This window comes from Alligator sinensis, unplaced genomic scaffold (genome assembly GCF_000455745.1).
Source record: "Alligator sinensis unplaced genomic scaffold, ASM45574v1 scaffold1133_1, whole genome shotgun sequence".
Classification (NCBI taxonomy): domain Eukaryota; kingdom Metazoa; phylum Chordata; order Crocodylia; family Alligatoridae; genus Alligator; species Alligator sinensis.
This window is the reverse complement of record NW_005842285.1, coordinates 1,546,946-1,556,768: the sequence shown is the minus strand read 5'-3', so window position 1 is coordinate 1,556,768 and position 9,823 is coordinate 1,546,946. Positions and strand designations below refer to the sequence as shown.

At 50.1% G+C, this 9,823-nt stretch overlaps 1 long non-coding RNA gene across 2 annotated transcripts; it reads right to left on the bottom strand.

Annotated features, from left to right (window-relative positions):
- Nucleotides 1-2,193: 2,193 nt before the first annotated feature.
- Nucleotides 2,194-9,411, bottom strand: LOC112550996. 2 transcript variants are annotated; one of them, XR_003095098.1, is made up of 3 exons: nt 9,356-9,411; nt 8,889-9,029; nt 2,194-3,243 (listed from the first exon to the last, which is right to left on the bottom strand). It is a non-coding gene; the product is annotated as an uncharacterized LOC112550996 (long non-coding RNA). The 2 variants fall into 2 exon arrangements; XR_003095099.1 differs by lacking the exon at nt 2,194-3,243 and adding an exon at nt 4,660-4,923.
- Nucleotides 9,412-9,823: the final 412 nt, after the last annotated feature.

Genomic DNA, 9,823 nt, shown 5'->3' with positions numbered 1-9,823 from the left:
ACCGTTGGTCCAATAAACGATGTCGCCCTAAGAAATCCTTGCCTTTGGTTAAGAAAGGCAGCAGCATTTTTTCAGGCCAAAAAGCACAGTCCTATGTGATGTAGGTTCTCTTTTTGGCCCTAATTTTTGCCATTTTAGAGCTGCATGCATGGTTTGTAAGGCAAATGACAATCCTCAAGCTCCTATGTGAGGAAATCTGAAAATCTGACGAACAGAGAAGAGAAAGCCCGAGGAGGTGAAGGGACTCACCCAAGGCCATACGGTGTGTCAGTGGCAGAGATAGACATGGCTCTTTTGATGCCCATTCCAGTGGCACGTCGGTGGGGCACTCTGAGAGCGCTCCGCTGCACAGGGAGCCGCCAAGGCTAAGCTGATCTCGGGAGCGCATTGCACAAGATCTCATGTATGGCACAGGGAAAGGTGCTCTTTTGCATCCCTTCCTTTACCCCCAGCATGCTTTGCAGCCCTCCCGAGAAGAAGGTGCAGAAAGGATGCCCTAATCAGCTGTAGCCTGCAGTGTCACCAGCAGGTAGCATTCACCTTCATTAAGCATCAACTGCACGTGAGCAAACAAGCCCTCTCTTCATATCCTGCTCCGGCGAAGCTCAGTGACCTGAGGCCATTTCTCTCCTGCTGATGGTGTGGACTGGGAGCTGTCAGGGCACCGAAGAGAGGCCTTGATCTCGTTCAGGGGATCTCAACAATATTTATGGGCTGAATTATACAGCATGGGGAGAGGTGCATCCCTGGGCGTGCTCTCTGCAAAGAGCCCATCAGATGCACTGACAGAAGTCAGAGGAGTCTTGCTCCCTCCTGCATTCGGACAGCCGGGGCATGGGGTTGTGGAAGGGAGAGGCAAGCACTTTGGGTCTCTCTGCAGGTAATCCCATAGCCCTGCCTCACTGCTGCTCGCAAGGCAGTCGGTTCCCAGCCCAGGGTCTGCGGCAGCTCGCGGAGTTAAGGTTCAGCTCTATGACACCAGGTGCTAGTCGCATAGGAGACGAGCAAAGGGCTCGTGCCCAGGGGTCCAGGGTAGGGAGCACCGTGGATATCATCCTCTCTAGTTCCTGCTCTCTGCCGGGCATTTTCGGGATTTACTGTCTGCTCGCGGGTATCTGCTTGGGTGAAAGCAGGACCCAACCCGGGGAGGGCACTTTGGGCTTAGTCCGTTCACTCCCAGCCCTCGCAGCAGCTCTGTGCTGGTTGGGGTCAGTCTCCCGTGGCAGAACAGCTGGTTGGAAGAGGACCGGGGTCTCCTTCTGAGCCAAAAGACTGGCTCTGCATAGGGTGAAGCAGTATGTAGGAGTTGGATCATGAAGCAGTGGCTCAGCTGACCGTCCCTTGGCACGGCCGCTGCCTTCATTTTCCTTTTCTGGAAGTGGATACTTTAGCCTTCCTGGCAACTCCTGGCAATTCCTCCCTTTCCAGGGAAAGTTTAAAACCTTCCCCTGTCCCAGAAGAGTTTGCATTCCCAGGGACGCTATGTTCCCACGGACCTTCCCTGTCCCAGAAGAGCTTGGGCAGCTATTTTGTACCCTCGTGTGCGTTTCACACGCCATCCCCGTTGTGCATGGCAGCTGTGCCCGTGCATTTGGACAGAGAGTCCAGAAGGCTGGGCTGCCCTGGGAACATGGCCAAAGGTGGCCTTAAAACACCCACCCAGGACTACACTTAAGTCACTTGCTTCTCTTCTCCCCCCGCCCAATTTTTCACGTCTTGGCAGAGAGGTGGAAACCTGCCACCACTGTGATCGGAGCAAGGGAAGCAATGTAAAGGGTTTGCACTAGATTTAAAAACCAGACTGTTTTTAGCAGCCCTGTGTGAGCTCTGCAACAGAGAGTCGGTTGTATGAACTACATGTCGGTGGCCCAGAGCTACTCACATATTTATGTAGCCATAAATTTCCTTTCTAACCTCACGAACCTGCATTTTGTTTATTTATAGACAGTCCTTCTAGCAAAGAAAACCTTGTGTTTGAATTAAGGGTAGGATGGACCAGAACCCAGACAATGGCTTCAAACACCTCCCGGCTTTAGGCACTGTTCTGGCACGTCCTTTGTATTGAAGTCTGTAGATTGAGGATAACAATAATTAGGATCTTTGATAGTCAAGCTATTCAGTTAGCCCCTGTAGGGTTGTACTGAAATCACTCTGAAGCTTGCGGAACAAGATCTTTTTTACTGGCAGGTGGTTTTAAACCTCCCTATAGACAGTAAAGACATTTCTGTCTACAGGATGGTTGGAGGGGCGAGGGGAGAGACTTCCAAAAAGAGCCCCATTGTCTACCAAGAAAGTTATTCCAAGTTTCTGGGATGGGGAAGATGATGAAGGAGGGCAGGTTTCAGGAGAAGGTGGAGGGGACTGACAATGGATTACTGTGCATTTGGGGAGGGAGGGGAAAAATAAAGGGCTTTTTTTCAGTTTAAATGTTTAAATGTTAAAAGCCAGCAGAGCCAGAAGCGACCTGGACCCTGGGCATGAAAGGCCTCTAGTAGGGGGCAGAGGGGCCCAGTTACAGGGGCCAGGATAGCAAAGCCAGATTGCAAGGCACAGCAATAGGGATCTGGGTCTAAGTCTCCCCTGCCACAGGGATCTTTTGGAGGGGTCGACTCCCCATCACATTGCGGCATAGAGCCCTCCACAGCCCTTTCACAGTACAGGTATACCTCAAACTCTCAGCCCTCACAGCCCGGTCTTTATTTGTAAGGGCCACACAGATTTCCCCAGCCTGAAAACACACTGCATCACCTCCCATACCATGTGCCCTGTGAGCCGGCCACCTTCCCCTGGCCTTCAGGCACAGGAGACAGCTTGGGAACGCAGAGCCACTCAACACCCTCAAATGCCCGCCCCAGACCCTGTGCAATTAAGCCTTCCAGGCTACTCAGCTGCAGGTGCAATGCAGGCAATGCTATATAAACCCACTGCCCTGATCTACTGGGTTCACAGCAGCCTCTGCCATAGAAATCCTTCAAGCTAGAGCTTAAAGACAGTGAGATTTTGGCACTGATGCCAATAGATGCCAAAGCAAGCCCTGACTGTCCAGCGAAGGAGCTGGTCCTCTGACTCTCACCCAGTCCAGGAGGGTGTCTGTCGAGCTTATGTTCCCACCCCTTTGCCTACCCCTATGTGCATGTGGTTTGGGATTGATGACAGTGTTGGGATCCATCTTTAATGCAGAGCTCTCAGGCAGCTTTGCCTGCAGCAGGAGAGCTGGGGTTGCTCTTCTCCAGTCTGTTAGGCCTGGATGGGAGGTAAGAGTACGAGTCCAGTTTAAAGGGCTTGGCTTTCCGTTCTTGCACTTTTAGCTAATTTCTGTGCTGGCCAAGTTTCGAGCTTTCCTACATCTTCAGTTCTCTCTCCCAGTGGCTGTCCCTGGCTGCAGCTTTTCTTCCTAACTCTTTCAGGAGAACTGATGCCAGTTTCTTTGTTGCAGCCAAGAGCTTATGGATGGAAAATAAAGGGCCTTATTAAGGAATGGGATTTAAATACACAGTGGGTGCTTCTACATGTGCAATTAATGTGATGTGATAAACTCTGGCGCAGTTTGAGTGAACTGCTCCCAGGTGCAGCGTCTGCACATGCACCTGGGACAGCAGCAAGTTGAGGAGCCCCAGGCTGGCAGCAGGCTCCGGGGGTCAGCCCCAGGCTCTGGGTGGTGGTGTCAGGTGGTGGAGGGGCTGCCTGGGGCACAAGAGAGCCATGCAGCAGCCAGCCCATGCACTTTATCACCCTCGCGCCCCAGCCAGCCCCCGTCACCAGCTATATGTGTGTTTTTGTGGAGTAAGTAACTGCACCGGAGGGTACTATCTTATGGCAGACTTAATTAATTTACTGCACCCTAATACCGGTGCATGTGTAGACAATGATGCTTTACTGTGGAGCTGATTAGTCAACTCCACAGTAAAGTGCACGTGTAGATGCACCCAACACAGTTCCCAATGGCATATTTTCTGCCATGGGGAACACGCCACCTCTCTCGGTTGAGCTGTGTAGACTCACCGCATGCTGAGAATATGTGCGTCCTCCCAGATACATGGGAAACCCTAACCCTATGAACACAAGGATTGGAAGGAAGAACAAAAGTCGGTGGCTTGGACTTCACCCGGGATTTTGTCCCACTAACAGGGGTTGAAGGCACTCAGCATCTTGCTGTCCCTGGTTGATGAACTCCTGTGAAATGCAGCATCTTCTGACTACAGATCTGCCCCTGGGAGTACTTGGAGTCGTGTAGCTTGAACCAGTTAAACCAAATTGTCATTGGTTTTTCATGTCCATTAGCCAAGCTGGGCAAAGGAGTGGGCTGGATCCTCTTGCAACAAGGCAGTCATTAACTGAGGTGGATGCAGGTTTGCTGCTGCTAAGCCTGCATTTCTTCAGCATGACTTCAAGCTCCCCTGGACCACTGGCAGGCTTGTCAGGAAGTTGTTCCCATCCTTCTCCTTGTAATGTGTTCACCTTGGGTTTAGTGCCTCGGAGAGAAGAGCCAAGAAGATGGGAGCCCACAGGTTGGGAAGCTGCCGATACCGACTCCGTGCATCAGCTGGCTTCCTGGCCCACCAGGAGGGTAAAACTAAATCCAAGTGTCCAACTTCCCCATGGTGTCAATACCTGCAAATTGGACATTATGCCTTACAAGCAATCAGGAGGAACAGTTAATAGACTTGGATAAGCATAGACCAGGAGTAAATGCTCACTTTTAACCATCCATGAGGTTCTTGTTATAGCAGCTATGAAGAGAAGCATGGAAAAGTCGGGTTGGAAGGAACCGGCAGAAGTCGTCCAGCAAAACCGATCTTGTGGCCAAGTGGGACAGAGATGCGGAGAGAGGGTACACTTCTGGATTGAAAGAACAGCCCCTCTCACCATACGGTCGAGAAGGAAAGAAGCTCATTGAAGTGGCCCAGGATTTTAAACCTGAATCTGTAGATAAAAGGGACAGCTCTGAAATGGGTGGAGTGAGCAAGGCCATCTCTTCTCCCCCTGGTGAAGAACTCGTGTATTTGGGAACTTGAGACAATAAACACAGAACAAATGTGATTAAAAACCACCAGTTACATCAGAAAATGGACTCTTGTCTCTTCCCTCCACGTAAAGACCTTTCAGACTCCACGGTACATTAAGATCCCGTTTATAGAGATGGCCACACGATCATTATTAGATAAGGACCAGAGACAAAAAGTCCACGTGTCTATGCCCCCGTGATGCAGAGGGGTCTGAAAACAGTGATCGTATCAGCTAGGGCACATCCACTATAGCAATGCAATTATACAACAATCATACTTATTTGACGCCCCATATGGATGCCCTTCTTCAGTAACAAATCCTGAGCAAGAACAACTTCCTGGCATAAGGGTGTCCAGCTGGGGAAGTATCCAATTAGAGTGGATTCGTTATGCTAATATAGTTCTGCTACTGTAGACAAGGAGAAAAAAAAGTGTGTCTTCACTTGGAAAAAGTGGTGCGTTCTTAACTTACCCTGCATTTCCCGGGGAGAAAGAGGGCGGTTCGTGGTTTCTAGAGAAATTTGCTGGTCGAGGTAGAACACCAGGCTCTTTTTTAGCTTTTATTCTGGTCTTTGACTTTGTTCCCCACTTGTTAGTCCACACGTGATTGCTAACAGGAGCTTTTCCTCCCCGTCCAAGGAGAGAGAGCAGGCGGGTACAAGAGATGGTGTCCTTCCATTGAATTCGTACAGCCCCTTTGCCAGTGGTCGGCCGCCGTGCTAGCTGTCATTCTCTGAATACCAACGACAGATGTGAAACCCTGCCTGGGTTCGTAGAGGAGAAATAAATCAGGTAAAACCCTCAGTCTCACAGGAACACTGTTATCGAGACAGACTAGGTTTAAATTAATGAGATTATTCCTATCTTTCTTGTACCTGTGTGGTATATGGAGGGTGGGCAGGATGCCATCTTTACAGTCAGTTTTGAAGTGCAGTTTTGCTCTGAAAAGTCTCTTGGAATTGAAGTTAAAGAGCATCCGTTCCTAAATGAGTCTGGAAAGACAGGGACTTCCCAGCTGATCCACTAGCAGTATGTCAGTGGGCACATTAAATTGCCCCCGGGACTGCAGGAGAATGCAAAATCCTGGGGGGGGGGGGTTTGTGGAAAAGCCTGGAATCCGAACTCGTGGTAGAGGTGATATCTTTTATGAGACCAACTAGATTTGTGCAAAATAAAATGTCTCCAATTGCAAGCTTTCAGGCACAAGCACCCTTCTTGAGGCATCAGAGAAAAGTCTGTGAAAGTTTTCCCGGGTCGAAATGAAAGTTCGTATTTCATAGGAGAGGTGAAGGGGTGTGAAATCCTTGCCTTCTTGAAATCAGTGGCACGACTCCTAAGCTTGCATCCGGATGGGGGGAAAAAAACGGCACCGACGTGAGTCTGCAAAAATGAAGGAACTTGGGAAAAGGGAGAGGTATTTCGCCGTGCCAGCCTTAAGCGGGGCAGAAGGCAAGGCCCAAACTTGTGCCTCCCTGAACAAGGATCTCTAACGGGCCTCCCTGCCCTGCCGTCGTCAGCAGAGAAAGAGAAGCAGTGTCACCCCCACCGCTGTCGGTAGATGAAGGGCTTGGCCCGTCCCTGGGGATACGTTTCGAGACAGGATAACGGGGTAGAGGACTCCAAGAGCATCTGCTCGAGGTCAGAGTGTCACCCCCCCTTCCCCGCCCCCCCGTTTGAGGACAATCTCAGACTTCCCCAGGGGCTTTTCTCTCCTCATTTTTTGTTTTTCTGGCTTTCTCTGAATTCCCACCAACTCCACGGGCTGTCCATCAATATCGCCATAGCAACGAGAAGTCATTTAATGGGATTCTGGCCTATAGCGCGCGAGATCCTGCGAGCTGCTGAGCACATCCCGTGATCTGACGAGTGCCGTCTGCTCCCGCTAGCTGCAGGGGAAGTGGAAAGGACTCCGGACCCCAGCAGGATGAGATCCCCATCCCCTCTGCATCGCCCAGCGGTGCAAAGCACGGCCTCCCTCCAGCCAGGCAGGCATGTGTAATGCAGGACTTTATGTGCTAATGAGGCAACGCTGCCAGTAAAAGCCTGGCAATGCTCGCTGCTCCAAGAAAGTCATGCCTCACCACTGGGGTTGCTCGCCGGGGAGAGATGCTTTGCATTATAAATAGGCGATTTCTCCTGGCAAACTGGAGGGAACTGAGAGCAGAGCAACGGGACCAGTTCAGGAGCTGGCAGGGCCAATTTCGGAGGAGAGATAAAAGGAGCAATGTCAAACCGGGTTAAACGGTGCCTAAGGGAGATAGATCAATAGGGGCCGATTCTCAGCCGGGGTAAATCAGCATCAGCTGCAATGCACTGATTTCCTCCGGTCGGTGTTGGAACGGGAACGATGAGAAGTAGCCCACGGGGGCATAGCAAGGGCTGCGGAGATGAAAGCGAGTAAAGGAAAACTCCAGCTTCGGAGCCAACTCCCTCCCTCTCAACCCCAATTTGGCCATGACCTTCTCCCGTGGGACGTGGCGGACACATCCCATTGCTGGACACGTTGAATCGAGCTCTCAGGATGTCTCGGATCGGTCCTGCATTCAGAGCGGCGTGGGGGATGGCAGCCCATTAGGTTTTCCTTGTTTCTGACACTTTCAGATGGCTGCAAAAACACCCCTCCATGCCAGCATGGGTCCTGGAGATAGTCCCGGGGATTTGCAGTGTTTTCAGGGCCAGTGTTAAAGCAGGATGAGGCCTGCCGTTTGTACGTGCCATTGCTTTCCCTCTGTTTGCAAGCTAGGTAGGGAGGAAGCGCAGAGACGTTATCCATCCCGGACGCTTTGCGACTGGTCCTGTTGGTGAATCGGCCACATGGATTTGGTACAGATCCACTCGGAGGGGCTTCCCCTCTGCAGCACCAGTAAGCGGTCTGCGTGCTCGTGAGTCCCAGGGTCTCTCCGCGGACACGACGCGCTTCCTCCCGACCCGCGGTGCCCTTGCTGCCACCGTCCTGACCTTCTGCAGCGCAGGCCGCCACCACGATCAATACGTCGGAGCACGATGCGAACAAATGGGTTTGGGATGAAATCATCAAGCTCACTTGACCTTGTGACCCGAGATACATTTTTTAACACGGCTCCCCGCATCCTCCAGGGTCTACTTCTAATCTCACTTAGGGCCTGATTCAGCATCTTTTGATGGCGGTGAAATACATCCATTGATTTTCGGGGGTCTTGGCTCACAACGCTATTCCAGAGCAATTCAATTTAAATCACTGGAAATGCATCATTTTTTTCTACACCCCGCTGACAAGATCAGAATTAGGCTGTATGTCTTCTTCTCCCAGGGGGCAAGTATAATAGCCCACTGTCCACTGAGTCCCCAAAATTAGAGATTTACAGCCATGCTACAGAGAGCCCCCTTGGAAAAGTCCAGGTCCAGAGGCACCGTTGGCAGAGATCTTTCCAGTTACCAGTTTTCTATTGTGTTAATCTCACCCACTTGCTGTGAGTTGAAGTGTTGACCTGTGACTCTCGCTAGACATTAGCACCAGGAAAGAGGAATTTATTTCCCTGTTATGGGGGTTGGACAGATCTTGGTTAGCATTGGAGGGTTTCAATGAGAGGCTGGGGAAGCATTTGGGGAGGGAACAGCAAATCCTCCCTTGCAGCAGGAGGCTGGACTAGAGGACCCAAGAGGTCCTTCTGACTCCCCAGGTGAGAACGTACTGCTAATAGCTAGCCGTATTGCTAAATTTAGGAGAATAAGGACTGTGAATCCAACTCCTAAAGCCAGGAGTCTGGCCCTGAATAGATATTTTTAAGCTCCCTTGACTTTTTAACTTTCTTCTACATTTTCACTCTCTTCTACTCATCTACCAATGAGTATGTGAAAAATGCACAATAAAATTCAGCTTTAAATCCACCCAAATACACTCACCTCTGCTCGACTGCTCAAACAGGAACTCTTCTTTCCTCCCCTCCTCTTCCGTTTCCTGTTCCTATCTTCACTTCCGTCTTCTTATTCATCTCCTAATGCTCCCATCGTGTGTCCAATGTCCTGTGTTCCTCCACACCGCCTCTAAACCAGACATGAAGAAGCATGGAAAGATTTTGGAGAATTGAGATGCATCCCCAGCCACACCTGAACAACATCGCCTTGAATCACTTGGGTTGGCTGCATAAATACGAATGACCCCCAAATGACGTAGTTACGTTTTGTTATCCAAAATAACGTTTTGCTTTAATGGCCTTTCTTTCCTGGGGCCCGAGACCCTCAGCTGACCTTGATCCCCCCAACTTTTTCTCCTCTCACAGCCCAAGAACCAGCAGCAACTCTTCCTCCTCTCCCCATTTCTGTTGGCCTTATTGGGGCCCTTGGCTTTGTAGACAGAGATACAGTCCTACCTGCAGGTATGTGCTTTCTCCCCTGCAGGCTCTCCTCCAGACCTCTGCCCATGTATTATGGAGCCATTCCTAGAGGGCATGGGGATAGAAAAGTTTTCATATCATTGTGAGAGCTTCTATCCATGGATGGATCTAGGATTTTGAAAAGCGGGGTGCAGATGATGTTGTGCATCATCACATATAACATAACGCTTACTTTTGTGTCAAGTGAAAAAAAAACCAAAAGCTTTACTAATAAGCAAGCGGCCTAGAGCTATATTATTCAGTTTGAGATTGGCACAAAAACCAATATAAATTTGCTATATAGCCTGTATAAAACAAACTAGGCAACAAAGAATCAAAAGACAGTGTTTCCATAGTCCTGTCATCATTAAAATGCAATGGACATATTTTTATTTTCAGATGTATTGATCAAAATCTAGCCTTCTTGAGGATCTGGACAGTGCCTCCAATGCTTCACTAAAAACT